The 17,441-nt window shown below is 45.4% G+C and overlaps 1 long non-coding RNA gene across 1 annotated transcript in view; it reads right to left on the bottom strand.

Moving 5' to 3' along the window:
• The window catches only part of LOC111548650, a 28,876-nt gene extending 11,435 nt beyond the window's left edge, over positions 1-17,441 (bottom strand). Inside the window, exons 1-2 of the long non-coding RNA XR_002733490.1 lie at positions 17,153-17,441; positions 16,296-16,391 (exon numbers count right to left, since the gene is read on the bottom strand). This is a non-coding gene — a long non-coding RNA (uncharacterized LOC111548650). The remainder of the gene's footprint in view (positions 1-16,295; positions 16,392-17,152) is intronic.

Below are 17,441 nucleotides of genomic sequence, written 5' to 3'. Positions count from 1 at the left end.
CTTGAACCCAGAGGTGGAGGTTGCAGTGAGCCAAGGTCATGCCATTGTACTCCTGCCTGGTAACAGAGTGAGGCTCTGACTCAAAAAATAAAAAAAGGCCGGGCGCGGTGGCTCAAGCCTATAATCCCAGCACTTTGGGAGGCCGAGACGGGCGGATCACAAGGTCAGGAGATCGAGACCATCCTGGCTAACACGGTGAAACCCCGTCTCTACTAAAAATACAAAAAACTAGCCGGGCGAGATGGCGGGCGCCTGTAGTCCCAGCTACTCGGGAGGCTGAGGCAGGAGAATGGCGTAAACCCGGGAGGCAGAGCTTGCAGTGAGCCGAGATTGCACCACTGCACGCCAGCCTGGGTGACAGAGCGAGACTCCGTCTCAAAAAAAAAAAAACTAGCCAGGCGAGGTGGCGGGTGCCTGTAGTCCCAGCAACTGGGGAGGCTGAGGCAGGAGAATGGCATAAACTCGGGAGGCGGAGTTTACAGTGAGCTGAGATCCAGCCACTGCACTCCAGCCTGGGCGACAGAGTGAGACTCTATCTCAAAAAAAATAAAAAAATAAAAAATAAAAAACAGTTTCATCTGAATATTACTCATCCATAAAAAGGCTGATTCTGACACATGCTACAACACGGATGAACCTTGAAGACACTATGCTACATAAAATAAGCCAGTCACAAAAATAAAAATACTGTATGATTCCAAATATATAAGTAATCAGATTCATAGAGACAGAAAGCGGAATGGTGGTTGCCAGGGAGGGGCTGGGAGGATTGGAGAATGGGAGGATTACTTAATGGGTTTGGAGTTTCAGTTTGGGAAGATGTAAAAGGTTGTGGAGATGAATGGTGGTAATGCTTGCATAACAACATGAATGTGCTTAATGCCATTGAATTGTACAATTAAAAATGGTTAAATGGGCTGGGTGCAGTGGCTCACGCCTGTAATCCCTACACTTTGAGAGGCCAAAGCAGGTGGATCACTTGATGTCAGGAGCTCAAGACCAACCTGGTCAACATGGTGAAAAAATTATCCAGGTGTGGTGGCACATGTTTGTAATCCCAGCTACTTGGGAGGGTGAGGCAGGAGGATCACTTGAACCTGGGAGGCAGAGGTTGCAGTGAGCCGAGATGGTGCCATTGCACTCCAGTCTGGGCAACAGAGCAAGACTTCGGCTCAAAAAAAAAAAAAAAAAAAAAACCAAAAAAAAAAAAAAAAAAAAGTTAAATGGTGAATTTTGTGTTACGTTTATTTTACCACAATAAAAACAATTTAAAAAATAGTCTCACCAAAGTAATGCATATCATGGTTAAAAAGCAACAGCCTCCATCTGCCTGACACCATCTATGATGTAAAAGAGTTCAGACTCAGCCGTTTCTTCTAACACTTGCCTTTATGTATTTATTATGCTTCTCCTGCCTTTTTTTCTTAATATAGGCAGAATAAATGGTAAAGATTTCAAACAGTGAAAATTAGGTCTTCATCCAACCCTCATTCTCTCTGTTCAAAAGCCCCCCTCAAAAAAGCAATGCCAGGTTTCCCATATATTTTTCCCCTAGGTACTCAATGCATAAATAAGCATATTCTATACATATATACATAGCTTCTTTCTCTTTCTTTGCTTCTTTCTTTCTTTCTTTTCCTCTTTCTGTCTCTCTCTCTCTGCTTCCTTCCTTCTTTCTTTTTTTTTTTTCTTTTTTTTACAGGAGACCAGAGTTTTATTATTACTCAAACCAGTCTCCCCCAGAACTTGGGGACTGCAGTTTTTAAGGATAAAATGATGGGTAGGTGGTCAGAAAGTGGGGAGTGCTGATTGATCCAGTTGGAGATAAAATCATAGGGAGTCGAAGCTGTCCTCTTGCCCTGAGTCAGTTTCTGGGCAGGAGCCACAAGACCAGATGAGCTAGTTTATCAATCTGGGTAGTGCCAGCTGATCTGTAGAGTACAGGGTCTTTAGTTGCAGAAGAGGAAGGCAGTGGCAATCTGTTATGTTAGGAACCCTGTACTGTGACTGTGTAGACAAGGTATGAGGCCAGCTCTCCTGAGGGGCTTTAATTGCTCTGTAACTCAACTTTGATTCCTTAAAGCAGTCTGTTTGTATTTGAAAGCATGCCATTCCAGTCAAAGCCTTGACAAAATAACCAGCATCTCCAACTGTGTCCCAAAGTCAGCCAATTGGTGCCATGCAATTTTCCTTTGAATTGGGGGTCTCTTCAGTACAGTCCCTTCATGGTTTGCCAGGAAGATGTTACTGGAAAGGAGTCCCAATCCAGACCCCCAGAGAGGGTTCTCGGATCTTGCACAAGCAAGAATTTGGGATGAATCCATAGAGTGAAGTGAAAGCAAGTTTATTAAGAAAGTAGAGAAACAAAAGAAAGGCTACTCCATAGACAGAGCAGCATAGCTCCTTTGCTTTTTGCACAATGGTGACACATGTGGACTCCCTCTTTTTTTTTTTTTTTTTTTGACAGGGTCTCACTCTGTCGCCCAGGCTGGAGTGCAGTGGTGCGATCTCAGCTCACTACAACCTCTGACTCCCAGGTTCAAGCGATTCTCCTGCCTCAGCCTCCCAAGTAGCTGGGGTTACAGATGCCCGCCATCACACCTGGCTAATTTTTGTATTTTCAGTAGAGACAGGGTTTCACCATGTTGCCCAGGTTGGTCTCGATCTCCTGACCTCAGGTGATCCGCCCGCTGTGGCCTCCCAAAGTGCTGGAATTACAGGCGTGAGCCACCACTCCTGGCCTCACCTTTTCTTTTCCTCAAGTTTCTAACTGCCTTTATCCTTCCCTAATGTTTATCTAGTCTCGCTCTCACCTGGTCTCCTCCTTTCCCCAGAGACTTCCTTTCAAGGCCCTCTACTGTCCTACTCCAGTGTGGTCTGCTAGTGTCCAAGCCTGCTGGCCATCTGTCGTCTGACTTCCTTTCACAACTTTCTGCATGAAGTCCAGTCTCTTTGAAACTCCTCTTTAATGGTGTATTTCCTTGTTTATCTGGGGCACACTCTCCAGGTAACTACCTAAGGAACAGCGCAGATGATGAAGGTATTCTGACTCCTATGTGTCTCCATATATCTTTATTATATCCTTAAAATTGATAGTTCAGCCTATATAGAATTCTAGATGGAAAGTTCAGTTCTCTCAGCAGTTGAAACATTTCTCCATTGTCCTCTAGCGTCTAGTATTGCTGCTGAGAATTCTGAAGTCATTCTGATTCTCATTCCTTTTTGACCTTTTTCTTTATTTTCATTTTTCTCCCATCTGAAAGCTTTAGATCTCTATCCCTGTGTTCAAAAATGTTAAGATGCTGTACCTGAGCGTAGATCATTTTTTCATTCATTTTCTAGGCACACAGCTCTTTTAATATGGACATCTTTGAACTTTGTTTATGAGAAATGTTTTATTGTAACTTTATTTTTTTTTTTATTTTTTTATTTTTTTGAGACGGAGTCTCGCTCTGTGGCCCAGGCTGGAGTGCAGTGGCCGGATCTCAGCTCACTGCAAGCTCCGCCTCCCGGGTTCACGCCATTCTCCTGCCTCAGCCTCCCAAGTAGCTGGGACTACAGGCGCCCGCCAACACGCCCAGCTAATTTTTTGTATTTTAGTAGAGACGGGGTTTCACCGTGTTAGCCAGGATGGTCTCGATCTCCTGACCTTGTGATCCGCCCGTCTCGGCCTCCCAAAATGCTGGGATTACAGGCTTGAGCCACCGCGCCCGGCCTATTGTAACTTTAAATAATTCATCTTCTCTATTTCTGTTTTTGCAGGAATTCCCATTTGTTGGATTTTTCATTTCTTGGATTCTCTATGTCTTATGTTTTCTACCTCCTCATATTTTTATTTCACTCTGATAAATTTCCTTAATTTTAAAACATTCTATTAAAAAAGTTTTCTGTTTTGTTTTGAGGCAGAGTCTTGCTCTGTCGCCCAAGCTGGAGTACAGTGGCACGATCTCAGCTCACTGCCACCCCCACCTCCCGGGTTCAAGCGATTCTCCTGCCTCAGCTTCCTGAGTAGCTGGAACTACAGGCATGTGCCACCATGCCTGGCTAATTTTTGTATTTTTAGTAGAGACTGGGTTTCACTATGTTGGCCAGGCTGATCTTGAACTCCTGACCTCAGGTGATCCGCCCGCGTTGGCCTCCCAAAGTGCTAGGATTACAGGTGTGAGCCACCGTGCCCAGCCAACATTCTATTAAATTTAAAAGCATATATATTTCTTGAATTTTCAAGAGCGCTCTCTTGGTCTCTGTTTCTTTTTTCCTCATACCATCCAGTTGTATTTGATGCATACAATGCCCCCTTGAATCCCTGGGAAGGTGTAAATAGAGGAAAAAAACTATTTTTTAGTTCTTTTTTGTTTCTTGTGTTATTCCTATTTCCTCTGAGCCCATTTTATTCATTTGTCTCTCTCTGAGTTTGGAGACTTTCCTCAAATGTGTGGTCATCTTTGATTGTCCATTCATATTTAGGAATGAAGAACTAAAAAGCCCATTGACTAGCTGGTATGCCTTAGGTTGCCAGTGGCAACCAGTCAGTCAGTCACTAGAGCAGAGGACTTCTTCCCTCCACTCCCGCCCCAGTGCCAGAGCATGTCTTCTGGGGACATTAGATTTCTCCAGAAACCCCCTGATCTCCCACCTGGAGCATAGATGCCAACTTTCCCAGTGTTCTGCACACAGTGGTGGGGAGAGACTGTCCAATGTACAGACTTCCAATCAATCCCCTCTTTAAGCTCTGTGTCTTGCTGGTTCTGCCCAGGTGCTCCCTCTGTCATCTCTGCACACACTCTACTGAGGTTTTCTCTGGCCTGCTGCATCTGTTACCTCCATTTGCTTTTTTTTTTTTTTTTTTTTTTGAGATAGGGTCTGGCTGGGGTTTAGTGGCACAATCTTGGCTCACTGCAGCCTCTGCCTTGTGGACTCAAGAGATCCTCCCACCTCAGCCTCCCAAAGTGTTGGGATTACAGGTGTGAGCCACTGCACCTGGCCCATTTGCTTTTTAGTGTCCTGAAATTTGTTGAAATATCTTGTCAGCTGAGGTTACCTCACCCATTATCTTTATTGTTGTGGGTTTATTTATTTATTTATTTTATTCCTTAACAGTCATTTTAGAAGGCCCTTAAGGGATAAGGGGATAAAACAAGTGATCACTTTATCATCTCTGGTCATGACATGCCAGCTGAAGCTCACTCTTGCCCCCACTCAGTACCACACCGGCCCAACTGTGAGGTCCTCAAAGTGTCTCAGGCCTCCCATTATGGCTCCTTCCTCCCTTAACCCCAGGGTTAGGGGGTTCCCAAAGTTCTCTCCTCCTCAGGAACGCACTGTGGACTCCTTTATCCTGAGGATGCATGACAGGTGAAAGCTTCTGGGAACACTGTTTGTATTGGTTCAAACCTAACAAATGAAGTGTGAATGGTGCAATTTCAGTACTAGGCTTGGTGTGGTGAAGACAGATCTCAGGCATGAATGCAGTCCTTATATGTTTTGAGCACCTAAATTGGTACCATGTTACTCGCTGGTGATAACACAAGACTGACTCTCCCAAAGGACTGAGACAGTTTCTGGAAAGAGCTTGTTCTACTCAGCACTACACTGTGTCCTCAGACCCTGACATGCAGCCTGTGATCACTGAGGGGCTTTTGCGGTCCCTGACCAATGAGATGTAAAGCCTGGTTGCCCTGGTGGTAGCTCCATGGGACAGACCCATGGGCCTAGGTGATATCCCCAAGACTGGGACACCAGGCCTCCTAGAGGCCCCTACCTAGAGGATCTCCAGCAGACAGGATCTGACCAACCAGCCTGGTTTGTGCAGGACTGAGGGGTTTCCCAGGACATAAGATCTTCAGTGCTAAACCCAGAAAGTTGTAGGCATATGGGGATGAGTTGGTCAACCTACCTGCAGAGGGGTTCTCTGCTGGCCTCTCCCTCCCTTCATCTTCAGGCTGTTTCCATAGACGAAGATTTGGGGCCTTGCTGGCTGCTCTAAGCTAACTTGCCAGGGTCCCAACTAGACCCCTCTGCCCAACCCCCAAATTATAGGCTCACTCCCACCTCTTCCCCATTACTGAGCTGTAAAGGACAGTCCAGCTTCTCCCAGGGCAGAAGCCCTTCTACAGCCTCCTTCACCGGTCCCCCAGCTCTGCCTGTAGCCCCAGAAATGGGAGCTGGGGTTGCTGTGTCCCTCCCTCACAAAGGGCTTTCCTGACACCTCCCCTCAATATTCCAACAATGACCTCATTGGACTCCTCTTCCTCATCTCAATTAATAATGCTATAAAATAATGATAAATGAAATTTGCAGATCACTTATATGTCAGACCTCATGCTAAGCTTTTACTATGTATCACCTCATTTAATCATCTGAATGACATCACAGGCAGGTACTATTATCCTTATTTTACAAACGAGGAAACTGAAGCTCAGAGAGGCTAACTTACTTAGAGCCAAACAGATAGTCATAATTGCAGAAATAGAGCTCAAACCTAGGAGTATCTGATGCCCAAGTCTAAGAATGTGAAATGGTCTTGAAATGTCCAGTTTAAGTCCCGCCTCCTCCAGAAGGCCTTCTCCAATCATGTTTGCCCCCTGCACCAAACTTTCACAGAAAACCCAACTCCAATGGCTTAAATCTTTTTTTCTTTTTCTTTTCTTTTTTTTTTTTTTTTTTTTAGGTGGAGTCTCACTCTGTCACCCAGGCTGGAGTACAGTGGCGTGATCTCGGCTCACTGCAAGCTCTGCCTCCCGGGTTCACGCCATTCTCCTGCCTCAGGCTCCCAAGTAGCTGGGACTACAGGTGCCCACTGCCATGCCCGGCTAATTTTTTGTATTTTTAGTAGAGACAGGGTTTCACCGTGTTAGCCAGGACGGTCTTGATCTCCTGACCTTGTGATCCGCTTGCCTTGGCTTCCCAAAGTGCTGAGATTACAGGCGTGAGCCACCGCTCCCGGCTGGCTTAAACTTTTAGGACATTATTTGTTTACTTAACAAGAAGTCCTTCTAGGGATGGTGCAGTAACTTAGATATAACAAGGACCACAACTGTTTCCATCTTACTATATCATTATCCCAAGGGTATAGGCATGGCAGATTGTACTTACCCAATATAATACCTGGACACAACAATATCTACCACACCACTTGCTTTTCTGCAGTGTGACCTTGCCATTCCCTTATCAACAGGTACAGTCTAATTCTCTTCCCTTTGAATCTGGGCTAGCCTTAGTGACTAGCTTAACCAATACAATGTGGAGGAAATGACATTTTGAACTTTCAAGGTTAGGTCATAAGTCTTGCAGCATCTGTCTGGGCTTCTTAAAAGTCTTAGTCTTAAAACACTTGCCCTTGAAAACCAGCTGCCATGCTGTGAGACACCTGAGCCATAAGGAGGTGCCCTGGTCAAGAATGTGACCAGGTCAAGAGCTCCGGATGAATTCCCAGGGAATATCCAGCATCAACTGCCAGCAATGTGGGTGAGCCATCTTGGACATTCAGTCCAGTAGTCTTTAAATGAGTCTTGGTCAGACTGCAATGTGCAATGTGAGAGCCCTCATGTAGGACCTGTTCAGTTCAGCCCAGTCAACCTACAGAATAGTGAAAGATAATAATAAATTGTTTTAAGGTACCAAATTTTGGGGGTGACTTGTAAAGCAGTAATAGATAATTAAAACAATTGGCTTTCTTCTAGCCTGTTGCCTCAAGTTACAAGATGACTGCTTCAGCTCCAAGCATCATTTCTTTTTTTTTTTCTTTTTTTGTTTTTTGAGATGGAGTCTCACTCTGTTGCCCAGGCTGGAGTGCAGTGGTGTGATCTCAGCTCACTGCAAACTCCACCTCCCAGGTTCAAGTGATTCTCCTATCTCAGCCACCCAAGTAGCTGGGACTACAGGCACCTGCCACCACACCCGGCTAATTTTGTATTTTTAGTAGAGATGGGGTTTCACCATGTTGGTTAGGCTGGTCTTGAATGCCTGACCTCAGGTGATCCACCTGTCTCGGCCTCCCAAAGTGCTGGGATTACAAGCATAGGCCACTGCACCTGGCCTCCAAGCAGCACTTCAAACAACCATATCTAAAAGCAGAAGTGAGTACAGAGCAAAGGCTTTCTCCTTGAGTGACTTTAAGAGGGAGGAAAATCTTAACCCAGAAGTCCCCCAGTATTATCTCTGCATATCTCATTGGCCAGAATTGGGCTGTACCCTCTCCTAACCAAGAGAGAAATGGGCAAAGGAAAAGGAAGAGGGAAATGATTGTCGGGTAGACAACCAACAGTGTCTGCCATACTTGTTGATGTGGTGGCTCTAGGAGAAAGAAGAGTCAGGTGGGAAAATGATCCAAGGCTGAAGAAGGAGCCTTCCCTATTTCCAGAAGCAAAGCTGCCTCAGTGGCAACAAGTCTATTGAAAGCTCCTTCTTTAGATAGATAGCAGGGTGTGCTGACTACAGTTCTGCTCTGGGAGGCAGAACCTGGCTCTAGGGTGGTATAATATTGCTGAGTCAGTTTCCCATTTTGTGCCTCAGTTTCCTCATCTGCACAATGAAAGGATTCCTTCTAATTCCTTCAGGTTAGGAGAAGCCAGGGCAGAAGGGAGGTGCTGGATGCTTAGCTTGTGTATAGGTGGTGAATGGTCCAAGTCAAGCTCAGCAGAGCCTGCCTCTAGCCACAGATGCCGGGATTTACCAAACAAACCCTAATCACTTAATGAGAAATGAAAATGGTGCCTGGTTCCTCCACTTAATTACCTCTTTGAAAACAACACACACGAGATTTATAGTAATCACCATAATCGCCTCATAAAAACCCGAGTGTTTGAAGATGGACACGCCTCATTTCTGGGAGGAATTAGAGGCAAAAATCAAGGCAAGGAATTTCTGGCCTGCCTTGGCCTTGGCTCCCTGGAATCCAGAACTCTGGCCACAGAGTGCCCACTACCCTGGATAGCTTCCTGGTCCCAGCCAAATATTGTTCCTAATCGTCCACAGCTAAGGTGTCCTTGCAGGCCTGCTTCCTGGGTCTCCTCTGTCATGATGTACCAAGAAGACTCACAATTCTGAAGGTCAGGTGGAGGTCCTTTAGGAGGAGACAGGAACATCTCTGAGTCCTGTCACTTATAAAATCTGAGCTAAAAGACTGGAGGGGAGGTTGAGGGACACAGGCTGTTCCTAGCTGTGGAAAGCCATAGCTCATAGGTTTTCCTGAGGCCATCCAGTCCTGACTTGTACATCTCCCATGACGCGGAGTCTAGATCTCCCGGGACATTTACTGAGATACACAGACAGCTAGAAGATTCACACTCTGCTCAGCAGAAATCTGTCCTCTTTCAGCTCCTTATAACTAGACTCAGATCACTGGGCATCAAGGTTGTAAGTGTCCTCTGGGTTTATCTTCCCTCCATAGCAATTTCTTTCTTTCTTTCCTCTCACTCTCCTATGTGCAATTCCTTCATTTATTCAAAACTATTAAATATCTAATGTGCATCAGAGACTATCAATTATTTTTTTTTCCATTTTTTAAAAGAAATGGGGTCTCACTCTGTCACCCAGGCTGAGTGCAGTGGCATGATCATAGTTCACTGCAGCCTTGAACCCCTAAGCTCAAGCGATCCTCCCGCCCCAGCCTCTCATGCCCGGCTAATTTTTAAATTCTTTCTAGAGATGGGGTTTCACTGTTGCCCAGGCTGTTCCTAAGCTCAAGCGCTCCTCCAGTTTTAGCCTTCCAAAGTGCTGGGATTATAGGCATGAGCCACTGTACCCAGCTTGACTATCAATTCTTTTTTTTTTTTTTTTTGATTTTTGTTGTATATTTATTGAGACAGAAGGCATTCATAATAGACCGTCAAGTTAAAAAAATATACAAAACATTATATGTGTTAGTTGGGTTAACACACTAGGCAGAATGATCCTTTGAAAACCTAAACCAGATCATGTTACTCCGCTGTCACTCTCCAGTGCCTTCCCAAATCAGAGTAAAGGCACAACCTTACAGTGCCCTGCAGGACTCTCATGTCCTGCCCTTTGCTCATTCTGCTTAAGCCACACGGGTCTCCTTGCTGAAAACACCAGATCCTCTCCTGCCTCTACACCTTAGTACTAGCCCACTGTATTCCCACTGCCTGGAATACTTTTTTTGTGTATCTACATGGCTCCCTCTCTAGCCTCCTCCAAGGCCCTTCCTGACTTTCTTACATAAAATTGGACCCCCTCCTTCTCTATTATACTATCCTACTTTATTTCTGTCCATATTGCTTATGACCATCCAAAAGAATACACTGCAAAATTTGTTTATTTATCTTGCTTAATGTCTATTTCTCTCTTCTAGAGGTCAAACTCCAGAGGGCAGGGGTTTTCTATCCTCTCTCTCTCTCTCTTTCTCTCTCTGTTGTATCCCAAACACCTAGCACAGTGCCTGTCACACAGTGGGCAATAAGTATTTGTTCAGTGAATGAACTAATGGGGATAGAGCAGTGAAAAAGATAAAGCCCACGCCCTCAAGGAACTTAAGGTCTAACGGTAGAAGCAGACACTAGACAGTCACCCACAGGACTGAGCAACTGAATGATGCGTGTGGATAAATGCTAGGTAGGGAAGTAGCAGGTGTAATGACAGTGGTCTGACTGTAGCCAGGAACACTGTCGTGAGTTACTCCAAAAAGCTGTTTGTGAGAGGATTGGAGTTCAGGGTGATGAGGGTTTGGAGCCACAAAGCTCTGGGAGGAAAAGATGCTGGAGAAGCTCAGATTGTCACTTTTAGGCCCTTTAAAGGTGATGGGACTCCAGGCAAGGGGCACCATCTGCAAACGGTGTTCAAGTGCCCACTCTGCCATGTCCAAGACATGTGCTCTGGAGCAAGCCACCTTGGCGCTGGAGTACTTGCTTCCTTATCTCTAAGATGAAGATGGGATAACTAGCTCTTAGGCTGGTTGGGAGGTACAAGTGAAATGTTTGTCAGAGCTGGAACCTGCAGATATTCAATAAATGCTAGCTCATTTTCTGCTCCCTTCTTCGTCAAACCTTTTAACATCCAGCCTCCTTTTACCTGGTCACTCCGTTCTCTCTCCTGGCCCTGTGTAAGCATGAAGAGTTGTATGAAAAAGGGAAGCATCTAATCATCATAAATGTACAACTGCAGGTTAACAAACGTTAACAGGATCTTTCAGGGGCAGAATTTGACAGATTAGACTGATCTCTACTGTGCCCCAGGACGCTTGGCTTTGTTGCAATTAACTAAATCTCCCATCAGCCTCCCGGCCTGATGCCTGTTGGCCTATAAGACCATGCCACTAGAATGAAGAGTTGGAGCAGGGGGTGGCACACACAGTTAGGCCCTGTGGTTCTGCCCATGGCCTTCCTCTGGGGGAAGCCCTCCTTGACTACAACCTAGAGAGAGCTCCTGCACATACCCATACATACACATACACACATGCAACGCATATGCAGAGCCACACACAGCTCCCAACTCCACCCCACACCATGGGAGGATGGACTCCCGGCCCCTCAAATCTTTCTCTTTTATTGGTAGGTGGAGTAGGAGGTTGATAAGGAGGCAGCAAGCATATTACTTTTTCCCATGGTTAGCATGGACAGTGGGCACACTCAGGCATTGAGCAAATTTTCACCTTTGCAGGGGCCAGCCTTAGCATTAGGCAATGGAGAAGCAGATGAATCAGATCAGAATCCTGGCCTCAGGGCTCACATTCTAGTGGGGGAAACAGGAACTTGCACAGGTAATTATAATATAAACTACACAGTAGTGGGTCCAAGTGGGAACCTACAAGAAGAGAGCTTATTTTCCCTTTGGGCTAGGGCAAGGCTGTAGGGATTAGGGAGCCTTTGAGCTGGGCTGAGGTAGGATGGAAGGGCTCCTAGGCAGATAGAACTGCATGAAGAAAGGCACAAAGGTGGGATAGTGTGGTACAAGTTCAGGAAATGACAAAGCCTCTGATGTCAGGGTCAGACTAGAGCATAGGATGGGGACATAACTGCTTTCACTGTAATGATTTGGTTTGCAACCACCCCTGGGAAACCCCTCCACGAGTTAATGCCTCCCAGTCCCTCCCTATACCCACTTGACTGACACCTTGGATGGTTTTGACCAGAAGAACTCTTTCTTGTTTACTGCTTCATTGCTTCATCTCCCTGCCTGGCCGCACATTCAGCTCCTTCAAATCAGCCTCCCTTGCATCACCTCAAGGACACAGCAGTCCTGCACTCTGGCCCACACTGGCCTTGTCATCTGATCATCTCAAATGGCTGAAGTACTGAGATGATTTCACACAACTGTACCCTTTCTAGTAAAGGTACTTTGCTATATGCTATCTTAGGATGCTATTTTCATAAGAAATCCACTACAGTCAGTTTAGACAAAGAAAGGGGAAGTGATTACAAGGGAACTGGAAGTCTAAAGGAACCAAACACAGAAAAGGACTTGGCCCAGACTTGGGAAAGCTCTCAGGAGTTTCTCCCTGCCTCTGTGCTCTTTTCTCTTCCCGGACTGACCTTCTCCACCAATCAGATCACATGGAGGAAATCATGCCTGCTGACAGCACCTGACAGGTCCAGCCATGTAAAAACAATCTCCAAATTCCCAAGAGGAGGCGACTGGTGTAACGGAACCACATGTCCAACCCTGGCCCAATCAGCTTTGGGTAGTGGCATGGGGTCACATAAAACAAACACGGCTGCTAGGCTACACCTCTGGGGGTCATTTCTCATAGTCATGTGGATTGGTGAGTGGGCTGTTCTGAAAGAAGGGAGCAGAGCCGATATCCCAAAGATGCCCATTACACACCTATAATATAGTGTGACAAAATGCTCATATGACTTCTAGTTCCTAGACTATCCTACTGACCTACTCTGTGACTTCAGGCAAGTCTCTACCATCTTGGGGCTGCAGTTTCTTCATCTGTACACAGAGGAGGATGAGACTAAGCGTCCTATTGGATGCCATAACTCTCCAATTACTTACCCTCTCTGAACTTCAGTTTTCTCATCTGTAAAATGGGAGTAATGATATCTACCTCACAGAGTTATTGTAAGACAATGGGTATGAAAATATCTAACATGGGTTGAGTACAGAGTTATTCAAGAAATGCTGGTGACCCTAGTAGATTTAAATTGAGTGGCTGTCCCTCTCACAGTGGTTTCCCCCAAGGGTTGTAGCTATGATTCCCCACGTGTTTGGGAGAATTGCTCCTCCTCTAGTTGGGAGCTGCCATACTCCACAGTGAATTGTCAAGGGGTGAGCATGGGTCCACATTGGGCCACTCAGAATCCTTCTCTGGGGCCTTGTTTCAATTGCAGCTCTTGTATCTTCATTTGCAGAACTCTAAGGAGAGGGGCATGTTGCTGCCAATAGCCAGACCCCAACCTTGTAAAGAAAGTGGCCTTTGAGAGTGAACCTGACATGAAGAGGACTTTCGAACACTCAGTTTCAGACATTTTGAAGTCCAGTTTCATCCTTGCCCTGATTTATGAGCCAATACATTTCCTCACTACATTTTTCTTTTCTTTCTTTGTTTTTTTTTTTTTTTTTTTTGGTGGTGGTGGTTGTTGTTGTTTTAGACGGAGTTTTGCTCTGTCACCCAGGCTGGAGTGCAATGGCATGATCCTGGCTCACTGCAACCTCTGCCTCCCAGGTTCAAGTGATTCTCCTGCCTCAGCCTCCCGAGTAGCTGGGATTACAGATGAATGCCGCCACGCTCAGCTAATTTTGTATTTTTAGTAGAGATGGGGTTTCTCCATGTTGGTCAGGCTAGTCTGGAACTCCTGACCTCAGGTGATCTGCCCGCCTTGGCCTCCCAAAGAGCTGGGATTATAGGTGTGAGCTACTGTGCCCAGCCAACATTTTTCTTAAGTTAGTTTGAGTTGGTATTCTGTCACTTCCTTCCTGATGATACCTTCTTCCTTTCTCTAAGCTTCGGTTTCCTTAGCTGTAAAATGATGGGGTCCCATCCTCTCCTCCTTCATCTCTGATACTTTATTACTGTATTTATTCATTTATTCATTCAGTCAATTAGCCAATCAGTTACTTGGCATTTACTGTGCATGTTATTCTGTCCCTGGTCCTATACTGGACACTGGCAATCTTGCTAGAGAAACAATCACTTCTCCAGTTCTCAAGACTCATATAGTTAGGTTGGAGAGAAAGGTAAGAAAGGATTCAGTACCGTGGGTGATGGTGGCTGTGACAGAGAAGCACAGGCACTATGGGGAAATCAGAGGACTTATGCCTGCTTGGAAGGCTTCCTGGAGAAGATGGCTGAGTTTTTCAGACAGGGGTGAGCGCAGAGAGAAAAGGAAAGATACTACAAGTGGAAGAACCCACCTTTGTAAGGGCCCAAAGGAGAATGACAGAAAGCAACAGTCTGGGTGGGAGGGGAGGGGACACAAGAGATGAGGCTGCAGGTTCATCTCTACTCTTCTTGAGCTTATTTGTATTTTTCCCCCATGAAACTTCTAGGGAACAACAATAACAACAAAATACCTCTCCATTTTTTAAGTTTGGAAAATCTCCTGGGTAGAGTCTTTGAGTGTAGATAGATGAAAAGAAGTGGATCTTGACCACAGAGGAGCACTGGAGCAAATGATTCTTTCTCCATCAGTGTGCCCCACTGGTCCCATGTCCTATCAGGGAAGCCAAGCTGGCTGTGACATCTAGCGGCTGGTCTAGGGCTGTCTGATGCTTCTAAAAATAGGAAGGCAGGTGAGCCTAAGGACAACCAGAAGGCAGAAGAGCAGCCCAGGCAGGCCAGGGAGGAGTATAAACATCCCTCCTCCCCTTATAGGAGACATACTCATTACATTTTGAGCAAAGGAGGCTCACAATGCACCCTAGAGAAAATATGCAATTATTGCCCCTAACATGCCAAAGCCCTACTAACGACTGCACGCCTGCTCCAAAGGCACAAACTGTTCCAGATGTTGCTCCCTGCCTCTGGGAGGGCCCTTCTTTCCTCCCGCCCAAGGTTCTGGACTGTTTCTAGAGTTACGGTCCTTTGAGAGATATATGTCCCGCTGAGGGGCTTGGGGTGAGTGACTGTCCTCCCTGGGCCTCACAGGGACAGTCTAGGTTATCCTTTCCTTAACAGACTGTTGTAGAGACTATGCCTGTTGGCCTGGTGGGGTGGTGAGAGAAGAGGTGCTAGGCTGGGAGTGGGGAAAGCGGTGAGGGAGGTGGGTTCTAAATTTGGGTGTTTTCAGTTTTTGCATCTATGAAATAGTAATGAGTCTGTAGGGAGGCAGTAATTTGCAAACTCAATTCTTCAAACACACTCAGGAATTGTTATTTCTGGATGTGTACTGGCATTGGAGCCATCTTCTAGCTGGGTAACTGGGCTCCTTCCACAGTTGTGACCTTCTGTTCTCTCATCCATAAATTGGGGATGGTTTTTGAAATTAACATTTTTTCCTAGTTAAAGAATATATGCATTCTTGTAGCTTATTTTTTTTTGAAAACGTAATTAAATAATTTTTGAGTAGGTTACGTAACTCACATGATTCCAAATTCAAAAGATGCAAATACTAAAGAGTTAAAGTCTCCCTCTCCTTCCTGTTTCATAGCCACACAGTTCTCTCCTCATGAAGCAACCACTGTTTTTTGTTTTTTGTTTTTTTGAGACAAAGTCTCGCTCTGTCGCCCAAGCTGGAATGCAGTGGCGCGATCTCGGCTCACTGCAACCTGTGCCTGCTGGGTTCAAGTGATTCTCCTGCCTCAGCCTCCCGTGTAGCTTGGACTGCAGGCGCGTGTCACCATGCCCGGCTAATTTTTGTATTTTTAGTAGAGATGAGGTTTCACTATGTTGGCCAGGCTGGTCTTGAACTCCTGACCTTATGATCTGTCCTCCTCGGCCTCCCAAAGTGCTGAGATTATAGGCATGAGCCACTGTGCCTGGCCTGAAGCAACCATTGTTATTGCCTTTTTGTATATTAACTATGGATATATTTTTAAAATCTGTTGAAGTATTAACATATATATAGCAAAGTGCATGTGTCGCAAGAGCACAACATGGTGAATCATGTTCATAGTTTAAATTCCTAAGAAGATAAAGAAACAATAAAAATCACCCCAAATCTATCACCCAGAGATAAAACTGTTGATATTTTGGTGTATTTTCTTTTTTGATGTATATATGTGTGTATGTGTGTGTATATATACGTATATAAACATTGGAATCATGCTGTATAACTGATACCCTTTTTATAGTTAATATCATATTATGAACATTTTCTCACTTCATTAAAAATTCCTCAAAAATAGCTCTTTGAATGTTTTCCTAATGTTCCAAGGAATGGATCCAAACTTACCTCAGGATATTGTTCAAGTTTTCCTCTGTGATAAATAACACAGTGATGAGCATCTCTGAACATACATCACTCGGCACATCTCCTCAGGATGAATTCCTAGAAGGGGAATTACTGAATCAAATTGTATGTCTCCTTTAGAAGTCAGGATATAATAGGGAGAGTCAGGCCTGATTCACGGAGCTGCTTGAAGGATTAAAGAAATTATGTAAGACTCTGGTCTAGTGCTTGGCACAGACACTAAGTTCTGTGAGTGTGAGCCTAAGGGGTCCCAGGGAGAGAAGAGGTAAATGTGTATGCCCCTTCTCCCTGGTGGCTCCACCCGCTAGACCTTCCCTTCCTGAAGCTTGCTGACTGAGCCAGATGGGACTCTCGGTCTTCTCTGATCTTTATTATTTTAATCATTGCAGTCTTGCCAAGTGGTGGGCTGGTGAGTGTTTAACAGCTAGATTTCTGGCTGGTGGGGGCACTCTGATTGGTAGTGTTTGTCAATTTCTGTGGTGTAAATACTCCCACTGTGGCCGATTTCAAACTACGACCATGATGTCACCAAAAGCAGTGTTGGGATGAGATGCATAGTCTCACAAGCTAGTTGGAACTGGCTCCAGATCACCAGTCCCTGTTTTTGTAGCCACCGAAATCTCCCTTTCCTCCCTGTCTCTTCTTAACCCCTCCCCATTTAGCCCCCACGCTGGGGCTTTTCTGAGGTGATAGAGACTTAACATTTTGTGGAAGGTGTATGTTGCTAAAGAACAAAAACATCCTCTCCCAGTCCTCGAAAGGAGAAACTGATGCTCATGATGGTCAAGATGATTGTCCCAGGTCACCCAGCCAGATGATTTTTCATGGAGTCTTATTACCTGATTCCTGCTTGGGACATTTCTCAGATGAGAGGCAGTGCTTCCTGCAGTGGAAATAAACTTTCTTTTCTAGCCATTCCTTTTCTTCCTCTTTCTCTTCAGCGACTGCTCTCCTGGATCCACAAGAGGATGAGGCCCAGGCTTTGCCCTCAGGAGCTAAGAGCAACTGGAGAGGCCAGACACATATGAGCAGATTGCCAAATTATTACCACTTTCTCACTCAAGTTCTTCAATCAACAGGAGCTTTACACCACTTTCTCACTGAGGTTCTTCAATGGCTTCTCTTAAC

This window comes from Piliocolobus tephrosceles, chromosome 1, assembly GCF_002776525.5.
Source record: "Piliocolobus tephrosceles isolate RC106 chromosome 1, ASM277652v3, whole genome shotgun sequence".
Taxonomy (NCBI): Eukaryota; Metazoa; Chordata; class Mammalia; order Primates; family Cercopithecidae; genus Piliocolobus; species Piliocolobus tephrosceles.
Note: the sequence above shows the minus strand (reverse complement) of the source record. Positions and strands in the feature narration are given on the sequence as shown.